The sequence below is a fragment of the Schistocerca piceifrons genome, chromosome 3 (genome assembly GCF_021461385.2).
Source record: "Schistocerca piceifrons isolate TAMUIC-IGC-003096 chromosome 3, iqSchPice1.1, whole genome shotgun sequence".
Lineage (NCBI taxonomy): Eukaryota > Metazoa > Arthropoda > Insecta > Orthoptera > Acrididae > Schistocerca > Schistocerca piceifrons.
In genome coordinates, this window is record NC_060140.1 from 72,605,262 (window position 1) to 72,629,926 (window position 24,665).

The 24,665-nt window shown below is 42.9% G+C and overlaps 1 protein-coding gene across 1 annotated transcript in view; it reads right to left on the bottom strand.

Annotated features, from left to right (window-relative positions):
• Nucleotides 1–24,665, bottom strand: part of LOC124788398 (coiled-coil and C2 domain-containing protein 2A) — a 348,192-nt gene that overhangs the window by 174,265 nt on the left and 149,262 nt on the right. The gene's annotated exons all lie outside the window — the stretch shown is intronic.

Consider the following 24,665-nt stretch of genomic DNA (forward strand, 5'->3'; position numbering starts at 1 on the left):
AGTAGCATTAGCACAAGCGGAAGCTGTAACACAATCCTTGCTTATTTTTGGGCCAGGTGCTGCTAATTCTCTATGTGAAGCAAGAGTTTTTCTTGGAAAAACTTTCCAGCTGAGCCCAGTTTCATTATCACTCTAAACATTTATGAGAACATAATCTTCTTCTCTCAAAAGGCTCTTGTTTTGATTTTGAATTAATCAGCTGCTGAAGAAACAGCAGACAGCTTTTCTCCTTGTATTTGAACTTCATGAAATCTGTATCTTGACTTAAAACATTTTAAAAAGCCCATTCCAGCTTTAAAATTTGATGAACCTCCAAGATTTTCACTCAATTGAATTGCGTTCTCACATAGATGTGGGAGTAGTGGTAGGTTCTCCTTGTAAACAGGATCATCCAGATGTGAGTTCATGGCAAGCTTCATAGTTTTATGACTTGTTGATCCATTCATAGAATTACACTTTTTCAAGCCAAGTGCATCTCTTAGCCAGGTTGTAGAGGATATAGGTTCCTTGTGCAAGGGTTTCACAAAGCAGGATCATGTGGTGATAGTGAGTGGAGTGGGAAACAGTATTGATAGGGATCAGGGCTACAGTATTGAGTGTGACCAGGTGAAAATAGCCTCGGCAACGACCCATACCAATGTTGGGCGGGGCCTGCTTTCGTGCGGGATGATGAGCCCCAGTTGAACCACTCTGTCAGGGGGGTAAATATGGAGTTGGATCAGTTGCGTAGGGCGGTCACTCTGTCAGACACTGGATTGGTTCCTGTCGAGGCTATTGATAGGGGGGATTTCACAAAGCATGGTCTACACCTAAATAGGAAAGGGAAGGGTAAACTGGCAGGGTTGTTAGTGAAATCCATAAGGGGGGACACTAGTACTCATGGATGTACCTCTTTTTTAGACTAATGTCAGTGTCCAATGAGAACTCCAGGCAAGCATGTGTTTAAGAGGTCCAAAACTCACAAAATTCTCACAACAGAAAAGTAAATAATAATGTTACCATATTTAATCAAAATATTGGTGGATTAAAGAAAAAAGTAGATTCTCACAAAAGTAAAGTAAAAAATAATGTTATCATTTTTCACCAAAATATCCTGGGATTGAAGAATATAGTAGATGAGCTCCTGGTTTGTTTAGATGACACTGAATCTTATAATGTAATAGATAAACTATGCCTGTCTGACCATCACATTGTGTCTGATATGGAAAAGGTAAATATCAGTGGTTATAAACTAGCTGCACATATGAGTAGAGAGAATAAGGCGAAAGGAGGAGTTGCCATATATGTCACTGTGTAGAAAGCTTAGATACAAAAAAGTTTTGTCTAAAGCAACATACAGAAGCATGTGCCTGTCAACTTAAACTGAAGGAGGGCTCTTTTATAATTGTAACAGTATATAGGTCCCCTTCAGGAAACTTTCATTTATTCCTGGAAAACTTGGATGCCATGTTGTGCTATCTCTCAGATAGGGGAAAGCAAATTATTATTTGTGGGGACTTCAAGGTTGATTCACTGTAAGAGTGTAATAGGCAGAATGACCTGGAACTCTTGCTCGGTTCTTTCAGTTTGACATCTGTCATTAATTTTTCTACTCGGGTAGTAAAGGACAGCAGCACATTGACAGATAACACTTTTATAGACCAAGATAGGTTTAAAAACATAAATTATTGTCCTGTTGAGAACGGCCTTTCTGATCATGATGCTCAGCTAGTTACAGTATATGACATAGCTCCATTCAGTAATTCAAAACTACCCTCCAAAGTTGTGAGTTCAATTAATGACTCAACAATTAGAAATTTCAGAGAAAATCTTCAGCAATTAGACTGGGATGAGGTGTACAATGAACCCGATGCTAATTTAAAATATAACTTATTTCATGATACACTTGTAAGAGAATTTGAAAACTGTTTCCTCAAGAAAGTAGTTAAATCTAATTATAAGAAACCATGCAAAAAACCTTGGCTTAATAAAGGAATAAAAATATCTTGCAACCACAAAAGGGAACTGTATCTAAAAACAAGAAAGAGTAATGACCCAGAAACAGCCAAATATTATAAAAACTACTGTGCTACATTAAGAAAGGTTATTAAAAAGTCCAGAAGCATGTGTATCATGTCTGAGATTAATACCTCTGATAACAAAATCAAAACAATTTGAAATATTATTACAAGGGAGACAGGGCAACCAAGAGTACAGGATGACAGCATCACCATCAAAGCGAGTGGAAACTTGATAAACAACAAGCCGGAAGTCGAAAACATTTTGAATAATCATTTTTTAAATGTTGTAGAGAAAATAGGATCCAAATTTTCATTAGACAAAGCAAGGCAGTTAATGGAAGAGGCCTTACCCACACCATTAGATAGAATTGAAATTACACCCACCTCTCCTTCTGAAATTAGGAAGATAATAAACTCTCTCAAGAATAAAAGCTCACATGGAATTGATGGCATTTCCAGCAGGATAATAAAAGCTTGTTCCCAAGAAATAAGTGGGATTCTTAGCCACATATGTAATAGCTCTCTGAAGCAGGGTATTTTCCCAGATAGACTGAAGTATGCCATTGTAAAGCCACTGCATAAAAAATGGGATACGTCTGATGTCAACAACTACCGCCCAATCTCTCTTCTGACTGCCTTATCCAAAATTCTTGAAAAAGTAATGTATTGTAGAGTAGCTTCACACCTTTGTAAAAATAAAGTTTTAACAAAATGTCAGTTTGGTTTCCAGAAGGAGTTTTCAACAGAAAATGCTATATATACTTTCACTAATGAAATATTAAATGCTCTGAGTAACCGGAAGTCAACCGTTGGGATTTTTTGTGATCTATCAAAGGCTTCTGATTGTGTAAATCATGGAATACTTCTAGATAAGCTCAAGTACTGTGGTATGAATGGGACAGTGCTCAAATGGTTTAAGTCATACCTAACTGGAAGAGTGCAGAAAGTTGAAATAAGCAGTTCACATAATATTCAAAAACCTGGTGATTTCTCAAACTGGGGAACAATCAAGGATGGGGTGCCGCAAGGTTCGGTCTTGGGTCCTCTGCTGTTCTTAATATATATTAATGACTTGCCATTCTATATTCACGAAGATGCAAAGTTGGTACTTTTTTCCAATGATACAAGTATAGCTATCACACCCAACAGACAAGAATTAACTGGTGAAATTGAAAATGATGTTTTTCAGAAAATCATTAAATGGTTCTCTGCAAATGGGCTCTCATTAAACTCTGACAAAACACAGTATATATAGTTCCACACAGTAAATGGAATGACACCATTAATAAATATAGACTTCGATCAGAAATCGGTAGCTAAGGTAGAATATTCAAAATTTCTAGATGTATGCATTGATGAGGGGTTGAACTGGATAAAACACACTAAGGATCTGCCTGAAATGTTTGAGTTCAGCTACTTATGCTATTAGGGTCATTGCAAATTTTGGCGATATACATCTCAGTAAATTAGCTTAACACACCTATTTTCATTCTCTGCTTTCGTATGGCATCATATTCTGGGATAACTCATCATTGAGTAAAAGAGTGTTCATTGCACAAAAGCGTGCAAACGGAATAATTGCTGGAGCTCATCCAAGATCATCCTTCAGACACTTATTTAAAGAGCTAGAGATCTTCACTGTAGCCTCACAATATATATATTCACTTACGAAATTTGTTATTAACAATCTGAACAAATTCAAAAGTAATAGCAGTGTACATGGCTATAACACTAGGAGAAAGGATGATCTTCACTACTCAAGATTAAATATAACTTTGGCTCAGAAGGGGGTAAATTATGCTTTCACAAAAGTCTTTGGTCACTTACCTAATAGCATCAAAAGTCTGACAGATAGCCATATAGCATTCAAAAGGAAATTAAAAGAATTTCTTAATGACAACTCCTTCTACTCATTAGATGAATTTTTGGATATAGTAAGTGGCTAATTTCCCCAAACTGCACAAAAAAAATTATTATTAAGTGTCTTAATATTTTGTGTAATGTAATATCTTGTATAGACAACTTTTATTAACCTGACACGTTCCACATCATTACGAAGTGTCATATTCATGATCTATGGAACAAGTACTAATCTAATCTAATCTATAAAATTTGTGATGCTTGTCTTTTATTTTTTCATGTCCATATGTCAACTTACTAACCTTGTACTCATTAGATAACTTGGTAGCAGATTCACCTTCTTTTAATCTTTCACTAATCTTGTCTTATCTCTGATAGAAAGGACATTTGAGTTTAGGAATTTCATTTCACAAGTTTATTTTACACAAGTGATCATAAAAGAGTGCAAATAGTTGCTGTTGTCAGTGGCAACTAGGTGTTGGTGCATGGGGGTAGGAGGGGGAGGGGGAGGGGGAAGGAGGGGGGGGGAGCAAGATCATAGTGGGGGCACAGTGGCATGCAGGAATGAATAACAGTTCGGTTAAGTGATCATTTGGTTGACTGATGTTCAGATAATTGACGCTCTACTGAAATAACAAAATACACTCCTGGAAATTGAAATAAGAACACCGTGAATTCATTGTCCCAGGAAGGGGAAACTTTATTGACACATTCCTGGGGTCAGATACATCACATGATCACACTGACAGAACCACAGGCACATAGACACAGGCAACAGAGCATGCACAATGTCGGCACTAGTACAGTGTATATCCACCTTTCGCAGCAATGCAGGCTGCTATTCTCCCATGGAGACGATCGTAGAGATGCTGGATGTAGTCCTGTGGAACGGCTTGCCATGCCATTTCCACCTGGCGCCTCAGTTGGACCAGCGTTCGTGCTGGACGTGCAGACCGCGTGAGACGGCGCTTCATCCAGTCCCAAACATGCTCAATGGGGGACAGATCCGGAGATCTTGCTGGCCAGGGTAGTTGACTTACACCTTCTAGAGCACGTTGGGTGGCACGGGATACATGCGGACGTGCATTGTTCTGTTGGAACAGCAAGTTCCCTTGCCGGTCTAGGAATGGTAGAACGATGGGTTCGATGACGGTTTGGATGTACCGTGCACTATTCAGTGTCCCCTCGACGATCACCAGTGGTGTACGGCCAGTGTAGGAGATCGATCCCCACACCATGATGCCGGGTGTCGGCCCTGTGTGCCTCGGTCGTATGCAGTCCTGATTGTGGCGCTCACCTGCACGGCGCCAACCACGCATACGACCATCATTGGCACCAAGGCAGAAGCGACTCTCATCGCTGAAGACGACACGTCTCCATTCGTCCCTCCATTCACGCCTATCGCGACACCACTGGAGGCGGGCTGCACGATGTTGGGGCGTGAGCGGAAGACGGCCTAACGGTGTGCAGGACCGTAGCCCAGCTTCATGGAGACGGTTGTGAATGGTCCTCGCCGATACCCCAGGAGCAACAGTGTCCCTAATTTGCTGGGAAGTGGTGGTGCGGTCCCCTACGGCACTGCGTAGGATCCTACGGTCTTGGCGTGCATCCGTGCGTCGCTGTGGTCCGGTCCCTGGTCGACGGGCACGTGCACCTTCCGCCGACCACTGGCGACAACATCGATGTACTGTGGAGACCTCACGCCCCACGTGTTGAGCAATTCGGCGGTACGTCCACCCGGCCTCCCGCATGCCCACTATACGCCCTCGCTCAAAGTCCGTCAACTGCACATACGGTTCACGTCCACGCTGTCGCGGCATGCTACCAGTGTTAAAGACTCCGATGGAGCTCCGTATGCCACGGCAAGCTGGCTGACACTGACGGCGGCGGTGCACAAATGCTGCGCAGCTAGCGCCATTCGACGGCCAACACCGCGGTTCCTGGTGTGTCCGCTGTGCCGTGCGTGTGATCATTGCTTGTACAGCCCTCTCGCAGTGTCCGGAGCAAGTATGGTGGGTCTGACACACCGGTGTCAATGTGTTCTTTTTTCCATTTCCAGGAGTGTATTTAGCACTACAGGCTGACTCATGTAAAAGTTTGTGGTACCATCTTAGCTTTCAGAACTACTAGTTCCTTCCTCAGGGAGGAGAGAAAGATAAGTTGGGGAAAGTTAAAAAGGAAGGGCAGATCACTCAGCTGAGGATGAGAGGGATCCAGCTGCTGTGAGGACAAGAGTTAGCAAAGTCAACAGGGAAGCATCAGGGAGAAGGATATCAAATTTGATACATGAGTAAGCACTGTGCCAATGTCAGTCCAAAGATGATGAGGACAGAGTAAGAAATAAAGATGGATTAAGGGGAACAGAAATGAAATGAATAGTCCTATTAAAAGCTAAGAAGAAAAGGAGATAGGAAAGGGTGGAGGGTAAAGATTAAAAACATAAAAGCAATAAAGAAATGCGTAATAAATAAAAAAAACATGTAATGAAGAAAGATGATAATGACAAAAAGGGGGCAGGGAGGTGTTATTGGTGGTTAAGTTTAAATACGTGAAGGTATCAGGCTGCAAGGTTATGTTGGATAGCAAGTTACCCTATTCAAAATTCAAGAAAACTAGTATTAGATTGGATGACCCAAACAATATATGTGGTGTAGCTGCCTTTCAGGACAACTGACTCTTGCTGCAGAAGATGTATAGCTACTAGGTACTGGGTATTCCACCATCTTTCAAACATAAATTGGAGACAGTTGTTCTGCATTCATTCTACATCCAGATCTGCATACATATGCCATAAGCCATCATATGGTGTGTGGCGGATGGTACCCTGGAACACTATTAGTCATTCTATTTTCTGTTCCACTCACAGGAAATGAGGGAGTGAGGGGGGGAAAAAAACAATTGTCTATATGCCTCCATACGAGTCCTATTTTCTCATACTTTATCTTCGCGCAAAAAGGCAGGAATTTAAGGAGATGGGACTTCGATAAACTGAAAGAATCAGAGGTTATAGGGAGTTTCAGAGGGAGCATTAGGGAACGATCGATAAGAACAGGGGAAAGGAGTACAGTTGAGAGATGAAATAGTGAAGGCAACAGAGGACCAAGTAGGTAAAAAGACATGGGCTAATAGAAATCCTTGCATAACACGGAAGATACTGACTTTAAACAAAGAAAGGAGAAAATATAAAAATGCAGTAAATGAAGCAGGTGAAAAGGAATACAATAATCTCAAAAATGAAATTGACAGGGAGTGCAAAATGGCTAAGCAGGAATTGCTGGAGGACAAATGGAAGGATGTAAAAGCATATACTACTAGGAGTAAGACAGACGCCGCCTACAGGAAAATTAAAGAGACCTCTGGAGAAAAGAGAACCACTTGTATGAATATCAAGAGCTCAGATTGAAAACCAGTCCTTAGCAAAGAAGAGAAAGCAGAAAGGTGGAAAGAGTGTATAGAGGGCCTGTACAAGGGTGATGTACTTGAGGGCAATATTATGGGAATGGAAGAGGATGTAGGTGACGAGGAGATGGGAGATATGATACTGCATGAAGAATTTGAAGAGCAGTAAAAGACTTAAGTCAAAACACAGCCCCAGGAGTAGACAACATTCTGTTAAAACTACTAGAAGCCTTGGGTGAAACAGCTATGACATAACACTCCCATCTGGTGAGCAAGATGTATGACACAGGCAAAACATCCTCAGACTTCACGAAGAATGTAATAATTCCAATTACAAAGAAAGCAGGTTCTGACGGATGTGAAAATTACCAAACTATCAGATTAAATAAGTCACAGTTGCAAAACACTAACACAAAAGCTTTACAGATGAATTGAAATACTGGCAGAAGCCAACGTCTGAGAAGTTCAGTTTGGATTCCATAAAAATGTAGGAACATGTGAGGCAATACTGACCCTGCAACTTATCTTAGAAGACAGGTTACAGCATTTGTAAACTAAGAGAAAGTTTTGACAATGTTGACTGGAATACTCTCTTTCAAATTCTAAGGCTTGCAGGAGTAAAATATAGGGACTGAAACGCTATTTGCAATTTGTATAGGAACCAGATGGCAGTTATAAGAGTGGGGCACAAAAGGGAAGCAGTGGTTGAGAAGGTAGTGAGACAATGTTGTGGCCTACCCTGATGTTATTCAATCAGAATATTGAGCCGGGGGTGGGGTGGGGGTGTGGGTGGAATTGGAGTAGGAATTAAAATCCTGGGAGAAGAAACAAAAATCTTGAGGTATATCGATGACATTGTAATTCTGTCAGAGACAGCAAAGGACTTGGAGGAGCAGTTGAATGGAATGGGCAGTGTCTTGAAAGGATGATATAAGATTAAACACCAATTAAATCAGGTAATGCTGAGGGAATTAGATTAGGAAATGAGACATTTAAAGTAGTAGATGAGTTTTCCTATTTCGGCAGAAAAATAAGTCTATGTAGACAGTCCAAAACAATGATGGATACTTCTCAAAATAAATATTTCAGAGTAATAGTCTCCCAATCAGATCTCTGGGCTGGGGGAGACATTTTGTGATGAATTTAACAAAGATAGAGGGTATGAAAGAAGGAATGAAGTGCAAAATCAGAGTTGGAACTTTAAACATTGGGAAATTGAAGGGAAAGAGTCGAGAAATTGTAGACATGGTGTAAAGAAGGAATATAAATATGCTGTGCTTATAAGAGACCAGATGGAAGGGTGACAAAGCCAAACTATTGGCAGAAGGATACAAGTTGTTCTATAGCAGTGCAGACAAACAGTCCAGAAATGGAGTAGGGATTATTGTGGATAAAGATCTAAAAGAGGAAGTCTGTGGAGTGGACAGAATCAATGACAGAATCATGAGCATAAAACTTACTATCAGAGGAGATGTCATCACAGTTCTAAGTGTGTACGTACCCCAGAGAGGGTGTTCGGAGGAAGAGAAGGACGAATTTAGGAAAATCCTTGATGGAGTAACAATGGAAATACCAGACAATGAAAGGGTGATAACTGGGGGAGATTTAAATGGACATGTTGGTGAGAGGAGGAGTGGGGAAGACAGAATTTATGGTGGATGGAATTATGGAGAAATAAATGCAGCGGGGCACAAGATTGCAGAATACGCTGTATCTTTTGACCTAATGATCGCCAATACCTACTTCAATCATAGAAGAGAACAACTTACAATGTACAGGAGCGGAGACCATAAAAGTCAGTTAGACTACTTGTTGTCCAGAAGGAAACACATAAAGGAAATAAATAATACCAATGTTATATACAGTGAAAGTGTGGCCGATTATGAAATGGTAGTTGGAAAAAAAACATAAATGTATCAAGTGAGGAGAACACAGAATAAAGTGGTGGAAACTAAAAGAAAAGGTATTGTGAGAAAAATTCAAGGTAACAGTATTAAGAGAAGTGAAATTACCATGGGATGTACAGGAGTGGTGAAGTCATAACAGCAATGCAATTACAAAAGCTGGATAACATTTGCTGCCTGTAACAAAAGGAAAGGGACCACCAGAAGATAAAGAGGCATGGTGGTGGAATGAGGAGGTCCAGAAAGCGATAAAAGTGAAGAAAGATGCAGAAAACAATGGGACTTAACAGGAGGACAGGAGGATAGGGAAGCCTACATAACTGCAAAAATGATGGCATAAAGAGCAGTGCCAAAAGCAAAGGCTGAGGCAATGGAAGAGGTGTATGAAGAGCTGGAAAGAAGACAGAATGGCAGGGAACGCCTATGCATTGCTAAAGCAAGAGATAAGGCGACCAAGGACATAACATCAATGAGGCAGATAAAGGATGAATCAGGTGTAGTATTACATGACCTTGAGAAAATCCTGAATAGGTGGTGGGAGTACTTTGAAAGGTTGAATGAGGAAAATGTACAAGAGAAGTATGAGGATGGAGACATAAAAGAATGAATGACCCAAAGTATAAGTAGGGAAGAAGTCAAACACGCGATGAAGAAAATGAAAAATGTGGAGGCCCTAGGGGCAGACCAAATCCCAATAGAAGCACGGAACAGTCTGGGAGAACAGGGAACTGATATTCTCTGGTATCTAATGCAGAAGATATGGAAAGGAGAAAGAATGTCACATGCATGGAGAAGCAGTATATTGGTTCCCATAAATAAAGGGAAAGGGGATATCCAAAACTGTGGCAATTATGAGGGATAAACATGATGTCCCACACAATGAAGATCTGGGAAAGGATAATTGAGAAGAGGTTGCATCTAGAAATTGAAGTATGTGAAGAACAATTTGGATTTATGCTGGGAAGAGGAACAACCGATGCAATATTTACACTAAGGCAACTGATGGAGAGGCGCAGAGAAGTACAAGCCGAACTGCATATGGCCTTTATCGATCTTGAGAAGGTATATGACAGAGTGCTGAGGCAAGAGATGTGGAGATGTCTGAGAAGTAAATGCCTGCCAGAAAAATATATCTGGGTGGTAGAAGACATGTATGAAGGTGCAATGACACAAATCAGGAGCAGTGCAGGTGCAACAAATGCAAGAGAGTACGACTACATCAGGGATCTGTTCTCGACCCATATCTCTTTGACCTCGTCATGGAAATACTAGTCAAAAATGTGAAAAAAGAGGCACCTTGGAGCATGATGTTTGCCGATGATGTAATCTGTGAACCCACCCAAGGAGGCACTTCAAGACAAGCTTGAACAGTGGAGAAAAGCTCTAGAGGAAAGGGGAATGAGAATTAGCACGATGAAAACAGAGTATATGTGTATAAAGGATGCCAAAGATCTATATATTAACCTGCAATGAGAACAACTGATGCTGGTCAAGATTTTTAAATACCTAGGCTCTTACATCCAAAGTGATGGAGCACTGGAGACCGAAATACAGCACAGGATGGATGAACTGGAGGACACTGAGTGGAGTACTGTGTGATAAGGTTATCTACAGAATGAAAGGAAAGCTTTACAAATCTGTGGTGGAGCCTGCAATGCTGTATAGCACAGAAACTTGTCCAATTACAAAAGCCCAAGAGAAAAAGATGGAAGTGGCAGAAATGAGAATGTTCAGGTGGATGAGTGTGGTTACACGAAAGGATAGACTAAGAAATGAGTACACCAGGGGAACACGGAAAGTGGTAACCATAGGGAAGAAGATCCAAGAAAGTACACTAAGATGGTATGGATATGTGCAGAGAAGAGGGGAGTGCTACATGACGTGGGAAAAGGCTGAGATGATGATGATGGGTCTACATAGAGAGGATATAAAATGTAGATTGGCAATGGGAAGGAAAGCATTTCTGAAGAAGAGAGATTTGTTAACATCAAGGATACATTTAAGTGTCAAGAAGTCTTTTCTGAGAGCAGGAGACCTATGGGAGAAAGGATGGCTCAAAGGAGAAGGAGTGAATAGGCATTTATGGAAGAGAAGGCTCCAGCAAAGCAACGCCAACCTCACATGACGTGGGAAAAGGCTGAGATGATGATGATGGGTCTACGTAGAGAGGATATAAAATGTAGATTGGCAATGGGAAGGAAAGCATTTCTGAAGAAGAAATTGAAGGACCAATGCGAAAAGGAAGACCGAAACTGACATGGAAAGACAAGATAGCAGGAGACCTATGGGAGAAAGGATGGCTCAAAGGAGAAGCACTGGATAGGCATTTATGGAAGAGAAGGATCCAGCAAAGCAACGCCAACCTCACATGACGTGGGAAAAGGCTAAGATGATGATGAGATGATGATGGGTCTACGTAGAGAGGATATAAAATGTAGATTGGCAATGGGAAGGAAAGCATTTCTGAAGAAGAGAGATTTGTTAACATCAAGGATACATTTAAGTGTCAAGAAGTCTTTTCTGAGAGTATTTGTACGGAGTGTAGCAATGTATGGAAGTGAAACATGAACGATAAACAATTTAGACAGGAACAGAACAGAAGCTTTTGAAAAGTGGTGCTACAGAAGAATGCTGAAGATTAGATGGGAGGATCATGTAACTAATGAGGAGGTACTGAATAGAATTGGGAAGAAGAGGGATTTGTGGCACAACTTGATTTGAAGGAGGTGCTGGTTAGTAGGACACGTTCCGAGGCATCATAGGATCACCAATTTAATATTGGAGGGAAGCATGGAGGGCAAAAAAAGTAGAGAGAGACCTAGAAATAAATACACTAAGCAGATTTAGAAGGATGTAAATTGCGAGAGGCTTGTGCAGGACAAAGTAACATAGACAGCTGCATCAAATCAAGACCACAACAACAACAACACCTTTGTGGTCCTTATATAAAATGCACATTGGGAGCAGTAGAATCGTTCAGCAGCCAGCTTTACATGCCAGTTCTCTAAATTTTCTTAATAGTGCCTTATGAAATGAACGTCTTTCCTCCAGGGATTCCAGTTTGAAATCACAGAGCACTTCAGTTGTTGTTGTGACTCGCCGATCATTCAAAGCGCCGCCACGCAATTACGCACGTCCTCTACGTGCGGCGCTGTCTGCCAGCCATGCAGCAGCTGTGCCACCTAAGCGGCCAGCTGAGCAGCGGCTGCTCGACTGCGACTCAGTGCTCATTCGAATGCTAACGTGTACATATGTCTTGCTTGTCAACTTACTCTGTGACTTATATGTGTTGTGTCATTCTGAAATATATGTGTTAAACTTGACGTTACGACAATTGGCAACGAGGTAGTGGATTTTTCCTTTTCACCGTTGACCCACAGGGTTCCATGGCTACTGTCGAGCAACTATTGCAAAATCTCCTTGAACAGCAAACGCTTCTAACAGTGGCGATTCGTGATTTCATCGTGGCGTCAAATGCGGGGCATTTCTCGTTGTTGGCTATACCTCCTTTTCCTCCTTATGACGAGATGGCAGAAGACTGGTCTGATTATGAAAAACGTCTTTGACAGCACTTCTTGGCATTTCATGTCACAGACGAACAACCATGTAAGTCTCTGTTCCTTTCCTGGATTTCACCTCAAATGTATCAGTTGTTATCGCAATTGGCTCCTTTGAAGGATCCTGTGTCTTTGTCCTTTGCTGAAATGTGCTCACTTCTGTCTGTCTATTTTCAAAAGCAAACGCATGTGGTAGCCTCTCGTGTTGCCTTTTATCATTGTCAAAATCAGCGACATCAATCCTATCGCGCTTGGGCTGCTGAACTTCACCGCGTCAGTCGAAAGTGTCAATTTGTTACTGACGTTCACAAAGAATCCTATGCCGATTCCATGGTACGGGATGCTATTATCCGGTCAGCGCCTGACAAAGAAGTTCAGCAACGTGCCCTTCAGTTGGCGAATCCGACTCCAGATGAAGTTCTCTCCATTGTGCAGTCTTTTGAAATTTCTCGCGCTGCTGGGGCGCAAATAGAGGCGTGGGGTGATGTTGGGGAAATACAACCTCTGTGCGCTGTTGACGACGCATGCGGCACGTCCCCGCCGGCCGACGGGGCTGCAGTGTGCTTCCACGTGCAGCCTCGGCCTAGCCGTAAACAACCCGCTGAGAAACTGCAGCAAAACCCCCGGCAACTTCCTTCATTTCGCGTTTTTGGGTTCTCCATAGATGACTGTGTCAATATTGTCTCTGATGATATTCCTTATGCTCAGCTGGATTCCTTGTCGAGGACATTTTCGTCCCTTTTTTCTCCTGGGTTAGGCCGTGCAAACGACTTTGAAGCTCATATCACGCTCAAACCCACTGCTCGGCCTAAGTTTTTTCGGGCTCGGCCCATTCCTGTGGCCCTTTGCGATCGGGTAAAACGGGAGTTGGATCGTCTCACTACTTCAGGGGTCTTGCTTCCTGTCACTTCCAGTGAGTGGTCCTCTCCTCTCGTTGTCGTTGCTAAGCCAAATGGTGATATTCGTCTCTGTGGCGATTTCAAAGCCACTGTAAATGCTCAATGCCTCATCGACACTTACCCTATGCCCCGTCCTGAAGAACTGTTCACTAAACTTGCTGGAGGCCAGTATTTTTCTAAAATTGACCTGTCAGAAGCTTATCATCAACTTCCTCTCGACACTGCTTCCCGGCAGTTTCTGGTCCTTAACAAACCTTTCGGCCTCTATCAATACCAACGCTTGCCATTCGGGGTTGCTAGGGCTCCAGCTCTCTTTCAGCAATTCTTGGAACAATTATTGCTCCCTGTCCCTGGGTGTATCAATTACATGGACAACATTGTTGTCACTGGCTCCACAACTGAAGAACATCTTCAAAATCTCTGCACACTTTTTCATGTCTTACAGACTGCCGGTCTTAAGTGTAATCTTCAGAAATCACAATTTTTTCAAGCATCTATCATGTACTTGGGGTTTCAACTCTCTTGGGATGGTATTCGTCCGCTTCAGCAAAGTGTCGCTGCGATCGATGCCCTTCCTCGCCCTACATCTGTTAAGGAACTGCAGGCCTTCTTGGGGAAAATAGCACACTATCACAAGTTTTTACCATCTGTGGCTTCGGTGGCTCAGCCGTTGCATTGCCTGTTGCAAAAACGTGCCTTTTCACTGGTCCGCATCATGCGAAGCGGCTTTCCAGAAACTGAAGACTATGCTGAAACAGGCCCTGTGCCTGGCTACTTATCGACCTGGCCAACATCTTGTTCTTGCCACAGCCTCTCAATACGGGGTCGGTGCAGTCCTTGCGCACCGTTTTTCTGACGGTTCGGAACAACCCACTGCTTATGCCTCCAAAACGCTCACGGATGCCCAACAAAGGTATTCTCAAATTGAGAAAGAAGCTTTGGCCATTACTTATGCTCTTCATAAGTTTGGTGTTTTCCTCTATGGCTCAAAATTTCATCTTGTTATGGATCACAAACCACTTGTTTCCTTGTTTCATCCATCAACGTCACTTCCCGACAAGGCTGCACACCGCCTCCAGCATTGGGCTCTTTACTTGTCTCGTTTCAATTATGAGATTCATTTCTGGCCAACGGCTCAACATGCAAATGCTGATGCTCTGTCTCGCCTTTCCATGGGTCCTGATCAGGCATTCGATAGGGATGAACTTTTGTGTTTCCATCTGGATGTTGCTGAGCAGCGGGTTGTGGATGAGTTCCCCATCACTGGGGACAGGCTGGCGGCTGCTGCGGGTTCTGACCCTACCCTCTCCCGGGTTTTACGCTGTATTCAGAAGGGTTGGCCAGATTGCCCATCCGCTAAGACTTCTGATCCGTTGTGGAACTACTACGCTTTGCGCTACCACCTCACAGCTAGGGATGGTGTTATCCTCCTCTCCACTGACAATGCTTCGCCACGTGTTGTGGTACCTGCGTCTTTGCATGCTTCAGTCTTGCGCCTCCTTCACCAAGGGCACTGGGGTGTGTCTCGCACAAAATCTCTGGTGCGCCATCATGTGTACTGGCCTGGCATCGACTCTGAAATAGCACACATGGTCGCTGCCTGCGGCCCTTGTGCGTCACAGGCCGCTGCCCCAAAGTCATCTTTGTCACCGTGGCCTTCGCCTGAGAAGCCCTGGGAGCGCATTCATGCTGACTTTGTGGGACCCTTTTTAGGTACTTGTTGGCTCCTCGTAATTGACACCTACTCTAACTTTCCTTTCATTGTCCATTGCACGTCGCCTACCACCACGCCAACCACCATTGCTCTCGCCCGCATTTTTTCTTTGGAAAGCCGCCCCTCTACTCTTGTTACTGATAATGGTCCACAATTTGCCTCTTCCGAATTTGCGGATTTTTGTGCTCGTCACGACATTATGCATGTCACGGCCCCGCCGTTCCATCCACAATTCAACGGTGAGGCTGAACGGCTGGTCTGCACATTTAAGGCTCAGATGCAGAAACTTCTGACTTCTTCTGCTGCTGATGATGCGCTTCTCCAGTTTCTGGCGTCTTACCGTTTCACCCCCCTGGGTGACCACAGCCCGGCTGAGCTCTTACATGGCCGACAGCCCCGCACACTACTTCATCTTCTACGGCCTTCCACCTCACGGCCGCGGGTGCCTTCACTTGGCCGGTTCACCGCCGACGAACTCGTCTGGGCACGGGGATATGGCAGGCAGCCAAAATGGAACCCGGGCCACATCTTAAGACACCGTGGCAGACGCCTGTATGAAATCCAGATGGACACGGGTGTTGCAGTGCTTCATTCGGACCAGCTTCGGCCTCGTGTGCCAGCAACACCTGTTCCGAATGCCGCTACACCACCTTTAGCTCTACCTGACGCTCGGGATCTTGGCATCTCTCAATACTCACAACGCAGCCCTCTCACCATCATCGCGATGCCAGCACAAGAACGGATACCACCAGGAAACGTGCCCATGCAGGAACCGGATGACCATCCTCTGTCAGAGCAAATCTACTCGCCTCCTCCTCCAACGGACGCCGACACATCGCCCATGTCTCCTGTCATATCAACTGGACTTGCCACAACGGGCAGATTGGTGCATGGGGCCCCAGCAGATTCGACCCCTACGTCTCCTGTCATCTCGACCCGTTATCATCGGGGACACCTTCCGTCCGTAAGGGAAGCCTCCTCCTCGAGACTTTACGGCGAGTCAAACAACGCCTATGGACGTTAGCAATCTCCAGGATACCTCCATCAAGACCAGTGCAACAATTTCAAAGGGGAGAAAAGTGTTTTGACTCGCCGACCATTCAAAGCGCCGCCGCACAATTACGTGCATCCTCTACGTGCGGCGCTGTCTGCCAGCCATGCAGCAGCTGCGCCACCTAAGCGGCCAGCCGAGCAGCGGCCGCTAGACTGGGACTCAGTGCTCATTCGAATGCTAATGTGTACACATGTCTTGCTTGTCAACTTACTCTGTGACTTATATGTGTTGTGTCATTCTGAAATATATGTGTTAAACTTGACAACAGTTGTGCTTGTGTTGGATTTTGTCTGCACAGTATGGATATTCAAATTTGGGGGAGATGGAGAGGGAGAAGGAGAGAGAGAGAGAGAGAGAGAGAGAGAGAGAGAGAGAGAGAGAGAGAGAGAGAGAGAGAGAGAGGGGGGGGGAGATTCTTGAGAATTCCAGGTGTGTGGAGGCAGATGATGTATGAAGAAGCTCCTGACAAATCAACGGTAAGCAGGGTCGGGGGCAGGGTTTGGGAAGGAGGGTCGGAGAGTACCATAAGAACAACTTTTCTTTCCTCTCAGCTGATATATACTAGCCATAATGGTAGTTTAACTACAATTTTTAAACATCATTAATTTGTATGATATAATATTCATATAATTAAGCAATGGAAAATCCAGGATGGGATGTAACCCTCGAGGCCTCAACCTTCGCTAGTCACTGTGCTCACCCATCTAGCTCCTTCCTTGTTCCCATTCCAGCACTACACAGCCGTCATTCCACAATCACACCCAGCCTTTTTATTTCTCTTATTTTCCACTACTTACCCCCCCCCCCCCCCCCTCCCCAACACTGCCCTCAGTCTAACCTGCAGCATTTCACTGTCTGCCACCTCCACCATATTATCTGTCCCTCTCCCCACCCCAGCCCCCTCCTTACCCCCACCCATTCGCCACTCCCATCATACATTGGTGCTGCTGCTTGCAGTGTGGTTTCAGTTGCCTGCGACTGCAGTTGTGTGTGTGAGTTGCATTTGTGTCTGTGTGTGTGTGTGTGTGTGTGTGTGTGTGTGTGTGTGTGTGTGTGTGTGTCTACTGTTGTACCTATCTGCAACTCAGCATCTCCACTATATGATTCATATAATTAACAAACTTTGAAATATTAAGTATTTTTATATGTATGATTTACAAAATTCAATAAAGTTAAATTTCACTGCTAGGTTCAAAACACAGATTTCCCTGAGATCTTATGAATGTTCTGAAATTACCCTGACTTTTTTAGGTAAAATGTAGTTCCATCAGAATTTCAGGTTTTCCAGAAGAATCAAACCCTGCATCTGGTAACAAATCTAGCAGCTCACCTCTGAATTACTTTGATCTGACCTGATGGAGATCCTCATACTCAAGCAGTACTGAAGTTTGGTTCACTCAAGTGTCCACACAGGCTCCTTTACAGATAAACCACACTTTCCTAAAATTCTCCCAATAAACTAAAGTCAGCCATTCATCTTCCCTACTATAATTCTTATATAGCAAGTAAATAAAATTCACCATTCTGCTCTTAGATGGACCATTTAGGCCTGACCCTTTGCCATATCATCCTCTGCCAGTGGTGTCAATGACAGTGGTATGGAGGTGTATGTGGTCAGCACACCACTCCCTGACCTTGCAACCATTAATAATCAGTTGATTAGCTACTCAGATGGCCTCATGAGGCTGAGTGCACACTGTACCAGTCCTCCCTCAAAGGAAAAATCCCTGGCAGTACCAGGAATCGAACCCAGGTCCCCTGAATGGTAGTTAGCTGAGCTGAACACTCAACTACAGAGGTGGGCACCATATTTATTTGCTTGTTCCATGTCATATCACTTTCCAACATTGTACCTAGATATTTAATTAGGACAACTATGTCAAGCAGTACACAACTAATGTTGTATTCCAACATTACAGGACTGTTTTTCCTACTCACCTGCATTGATTTTACTCCTGCACTCAGTCAATTTAGTGATGATCATGCTTACATTAAATGCTATGCAGTAGGCACAAGTTAGTTGGTAAACAGCATGCATGATTTTGTGAGATGATCTGCTTTCTACCTAATTCCCAAAACATACTAAAAAAACCACCCTGGCCATTGCACTGTATATGACTTCAAAGCCCACAGCCATGTCCGATCAGCACTGCCTGATGATCACATGGTGCATACCTCCCACATAAAAGACACCAATCACTTCCTCTGACAACTGAAATGTGTTCCCACCCTCTCCTACCCAGAATCCTCATCACTATTAATGTGACATGGCTCTCCACAAACATCCCACATGCACACAACCCCTCAGCCCTCGAACACTAACTCTACCAATGAACACTTGAAAGTCTTCCTAAAACCTTGTTTCCTGCCACCCTGGTCAACTTCGTCCTCATCCATAGCAATTTCAACTATAAACAAATCAGCAGTATTATTATGGTAACTGGGATGACCCTACCCTATGCCACCCTTTTGATGTGCCACATTGAACTGGCATTCCTCACGACCCAGAGGCTGGGGCCCTTCGCCTGGTACAGATCTATGGACAACATCTTTGTAATCTGGGTTCATAGTAAAGGATTGCCTCCCCACTTCCTGCAAGAGTTTAACTCTTTTTCTCAACTCACACTCACCTAGTCCTTTTTGCAAATCCAAAGACACCTTCCTTGATGTTGACCTCCACCTCGCTGATGACATCCAAAACTCAGACCACATACGACGGGATGTTAAAAAATAACTGGAGTTATCGTTTTGAATTTTAATGCACTAGTGCTTGATATTGGTGTTGGCATTACCAGAGAGGTCTCACTGTGAGTGACATATCATCATATGTGGTTTGCAGTTGGAGGGAAGCAGGGAAAGTGTACGTGTGTGTTTACTGTACCCAACACGGATCTCAAGTTGCAGCAGCACGCATCAATTAGATTTTGCTTTCTTCTTGGCAAATCTCCATCACAAACATTAGAAATGTTGCAGCAAGCCTACAAATAGCAATCCATGGGGAGTGGCATAAATGATTTCAGGAGGGTGAAAATGCCCTTGTGGATGCTCCTCACCCAGAAGGCCCTCAGCTTCGAAGACTGAAACCAATGACAACACAGTTAATGTCATGTTGTGGGAAGACTGTCTTTTATTGTTAACAAAGATTGCAGAGATTATGAATATAGTCTATAGATCAGCTGAAGATGTTATACAAAATGTTATAGGGCACAGAAAAGTTGCAGCATGGTGGGGGCCTCACGTGATCAGTAATGACGAGTCAACAACAGTAGAGAAGGCATCAGCGAGAACCAGATTTTTTGGATAAAGTCACCACATGCAATGAATCCTGGTTTCATCTTTATGACCTAGAGACAAAACAGGACAGTACCCAGTGGAAATATCCCACAAATCCAAGACCCAAAAAGGCCAAAGTTCAACCAAGGGATGAAACGTCATGCATTTTGTCTTCTTCGATAAGCAAGGGAAAGTGCACAATCATGTGGTGGATGAGCAACATAATGTTACTGCGAATTACTATTATGACATATTGAAGGGGCCATGAAGGAGGAGAATTGCAACAAAAAGATCACATCTTGCTCAAATGGAATGGATCCTTCATTACCAGCTCATCCCACCATCAAGACTTGAGAAACAATCGCAGAATTAGGCATTGAGGTGATAGTACATCCACCTTATTCACCAGACCTACTGCCGTATGACTTCCACCTATTTCCTGCAGCGAGAAAAGAGCTTCGAGGTCATTATTTTCAGAGTGATTGAGAGATAAACAATCAAATTTCAAATGGACTCAAGACTATTAAAAAGGGGCTTCAGGGGCTGTTTGAATATTGGGCTGAACACTGGAATCATTGTCTGTGTCAGAGGGAGATTACTTTGTAGGTCTGTAATGGAATTTGAATAAAGCTGAGCAGTATTTTCTGCTAAATAAATAATTCAACTTTATTATGCTTATCCATTACGGATATTTTAGAACCGTGACTGTATATTAATGTAAATAAGTTATACACAACTGCAACCAGTCACTTTTTTCAATAATAATGATTACATATGCCTCATATGCCTTAATGTAATAAAGCATTATTATTGAAAAAAGTGACTGGTTGCAGTTGTGTATAACTTATTTACATAATTTAACTTATTTTTTGACACCATCTGGTAAAAGCAACCAAACAGCAACAATATCTACATCTTGACAGCTGCCATCCACGCACATCAAACACTCCCTTCACTACATCCTAGGCATCAGCAGCAAACTCATATGCTCACTACTGAATCCCTGAACACCTACACCAACAATTTCACCTAGGCTTTCCTCTCCCCCAATCACCCCACAGATCATACCCACAAACAAATTTTGCAGGCAGTGTTTTCCTCTCACCCTCTGATTAACACAGCTCTTGCTTCCAAACCCTGTAGAAGTAGCCCCCTTGCACCCAGTGTGATATTAAATCGAGACATAAAACAAGAACATCTCTCCCTGATATCCTCCCCACACCACCAAATGTAGCATTCCGTCATGTTCTTAATATCAATTTGTTTTTGCTGTACAGCATTTTATATAGGAATGACACATCAAACTGGCTGATCCCATGAACAGACATAAAGAACTGACCATCTGGGGGACACTCAGTAACCAGTTGCTGAACCTGCTGTATATCATGATGTATTGGAACTGAGTGCCTGCCACATCACATGCACTATTTGGATCATCTCACTTGGTATTACTTGCCATGAACAATGGAGATGGGCACTTACCCTCCGACACACCCTCGCATCTTGACTTAACATTTGTTGTTAACACATTTCCCTCCTTTATGTATGCAAGTGGGAAAACCATATTCTTTTCCTCCTAGTTCCTAACTGCACCACTCAGTTCATACCTTTCTTGTTAGTCTGTTATCCTATCCAGATTTAAGCTGGTGTTGTGCTTACCAGTGTACTATCTGTGACCTACTACTCTCTCTGAACTCTCCCCGTAATCTTTGTCTCCCCTCTTTCTCAAAGCAGGTAGGTTCCTCTCATCATGTGGTCTGAGTAATCAGCCCTTCCATTTTAACCTTCCCATTTTATCCTTTCTCAGCTCAAGGAAGGGACTACTAAAGTAAGGGTAGTATTGAATACTTTTATCTGTGTTCATTGGGTGTACCAAATATTTTGTCTCCTGAAAGCAAGCACTGGCCAGCAAGTCAGTCTCACAACAGCAATCCAGTCTCACAATTGTATAATAAAATAAAACTTATTTCAAGAAAACACAACTATTGCTCTTGAACAGTACATTAATATCATTCATTTGCAGGTGTTTAGGACTTGCTTGATTCTTTAAGAGGGTTTGATGAATATCCATCTAGATGGATTTTACCTCATAGAATAGGCCCATTCAACTATAGGAAATTCTGTCACCTGATTATGTCCTTCAGCTCTTGCAGCTGCAGTCTAGTTTGCCCTTCTTACAGACTATTTTCTAAGATAAGTGATAGTGTCCATATTGCCTTGTATATTCTTCATTTGCCTGGATCTCAAACTGATGTTCTCCCAGTTCAGCTTCTACGAGTCATTCCATTTTTCTGTAAATACACTGCGACCCAATAAAATTTTAATACCTTGAAGATAGCATGTGACAGACAGCAAACTGACATGAAGGGTGCTACACGTATGGTTGTGCATATGATTAGCACATTTCATTGCATGCACACAAAGTAGGAAGAAGTAACATCATATACAGTCTGTATATAATGAAAACTGTGCAGCCTGGGTTTCTCATTCAGAAACCACATTTTAATGTTAGTTATTTATGAGAATATTGTGTTATGCCTTGTCTAACAAGGAGAAATGTCTGCCATACATATCAGAGCTTAACAGGATCATGGCCTACGAGGACTGTGGCTTGTCATTCTGCAATAGTGTTTAATCCCATTACTAGCATCCAAATATGTAATCACTGTGTTCTTGGTGGCCTTACCCAGTGCTTGGCTGGTTCTCAGAGGCCTCCATGGCTAGCTCCAGGGACCATACAGATATTGTCTGTTCAGCTGTGCAGGACTGCACAGCTGCATCATGTGCCTTGAGTCAGGAAATGAGATTGTCTGCAACAAGACAGGAATCGACATGGAAAAAGTAGATCTGGAGCAGCAAAGACTGCCAGCATTGTGACCATTCTCCATCTCAATCTATATTCAGCAAGTGTGGCAGAGGGTACTTTCTGTAGTACTGTCACTTCCCCCCTTTCCTGTTCCAGTCGCGAATGGTTCACAGGAAGAACAATTTCCGATAAGTCTTGGTGTGTGGTCAAATATATCTAATTTTATCTTCATGGTCTTTTTGTGAAATACGTACGAGGAAGCATTATATCTGTTGACTCTTCTGGGAACATAAAGGACTTTCTGAAAAATCCTCAACCTCGCCTATAGATCACGACACTACTCGCACGTCAAATCATAAAATTGCAAATCATTCCAGGCAGCAGTTGACTGTAGGCAGTCATTTTAAGCAGTTGTTGTGCTCATGGTGTTGAAAATGGAATAAATCGAGTATAGTGGAGTGATTAAATTCTTTGTAAAAGAAAGTTTAACACCAACTGAAAATCATTTGCAGCTTGTAAATGTATATGGTGGGTCCTCAGCTTCAATTTCCACCATGAGGGAATGGGTGGCTTACTTTAAACATGGCCATGAAAGTGTCCAAGATGACCCAGATGAAGGACAACCAGAAAATGCAAGCACGGTGGAAAGCATTGTCAAAGTACACGATATGATTTTGGAAGATCAGCGAATAAAGTTGAATGAATGTTCATGCTCTAGGGATATCAAGGAATATGCTGGTCACATCCTGCACCAGAAACCGAGCATGAGAAAGCTTTGTGCAATATTGGTGCCGCATGTACTCACTGTGGATCACAAATGCATTCGCACAACAATTTCCAAAAAGTGAATGGTGCATTTTAAGAAAAACAGAAGTGACTATTTGCATTGGTATGTGACAGAGGATGAAACATGGATTCACCACTACACACCCAGATCCAAACAGCAGTCTATGCAATGGCTAGAAACCACTTCTTCACCTCCAAAGAAAGTAAGCACAGTGCTATCAGTGAGAAAGAACACAGTGCCGGTGTTTTGAGATACAAAAGGAATTTTGTTGATTGACTATCTTGGAAAAGGTAAAACCATAACTGGAGAATACTACTCTCAACTTCTAACACAACTGGATGCAATCGTTAATGAAAAGAGACCTAGCTTAGAGGGGTGGGGGGGTGGGGTGGGTGGGGGGGGGGGGAAAATCATCTTCTGTCAGGGCAGTGCACCTTAACATAAAAGTGTCTTGGCTATGGGGAAATTGAGGGATTTGCACTATGAACTGCTGGAAAATCCACCATATTCCCCATATTTGGCTCCCTTGGACTTCCATCTGTTCTCAGAACTGAAGAAATTCTTTGCTGATCAACACTTTTTGCAGTCAAGAAGTTATTGTGGCTGTAGATGGGTACTTTGCAGCACTTCCGGAGAAACACTAGAGAGCGGAGATGTGGGACTGGAACACTGCTGAATGAAATTTGTTGATATTAGAGGATATCATGTTGAGAAATAAAACTTCTTTGAAGGCATAAACTGTTGTTTTCACTGTCATGATGCAGAATGCATATCTTGCAGCAGCTGCCACTGGTGTTGGTAGGCAGCTTATCTCTGTGATCCTTTCATGCTTACTAAATGAACCTATAATAAAATGCTGCTCTTTTAGGATCTTTCTGTTTCCTCTATAAATTCTGTCTGGTACCAATCGTATACCGATAAGCATTATTCAAATGTTGACTGAATGAGGCTCCTTTTTTGACAGACTACACTTCCAGAGGATTCTTCCAGTAAATCTCAGTATGGTATATGCTTTCCTTGTTATGTGGATGTTACATTTTAAATTGTGCCATACACATACTCCTATATATTTTATGGGCATAACTGCTTCCAGCAACTGTTCTGCAACTGTGTAATCATACAATAATAGACCTTTTTGTCTATGAATATGCAATATATTACACTTGATTGTATTGATGGTCAATGGCACCAAGAGTCAGTCCTCTGCAGGTCTTCCTTAAAAAATGTACCAAAACTTTTCAACTGACTGACATCAAAGATCTAGGCCCTAACTCTGTCTGTCTGCCCAAGGATCCTTCTTGAAAATTGGAATGACCTGCACTCTTTTCCAATCATTATGAATGCTTCACTCCTCCAGATATATGCTGTTAGAAGAGGAGCAAGTTCTTTCACATATTCTGTCTACAATAATA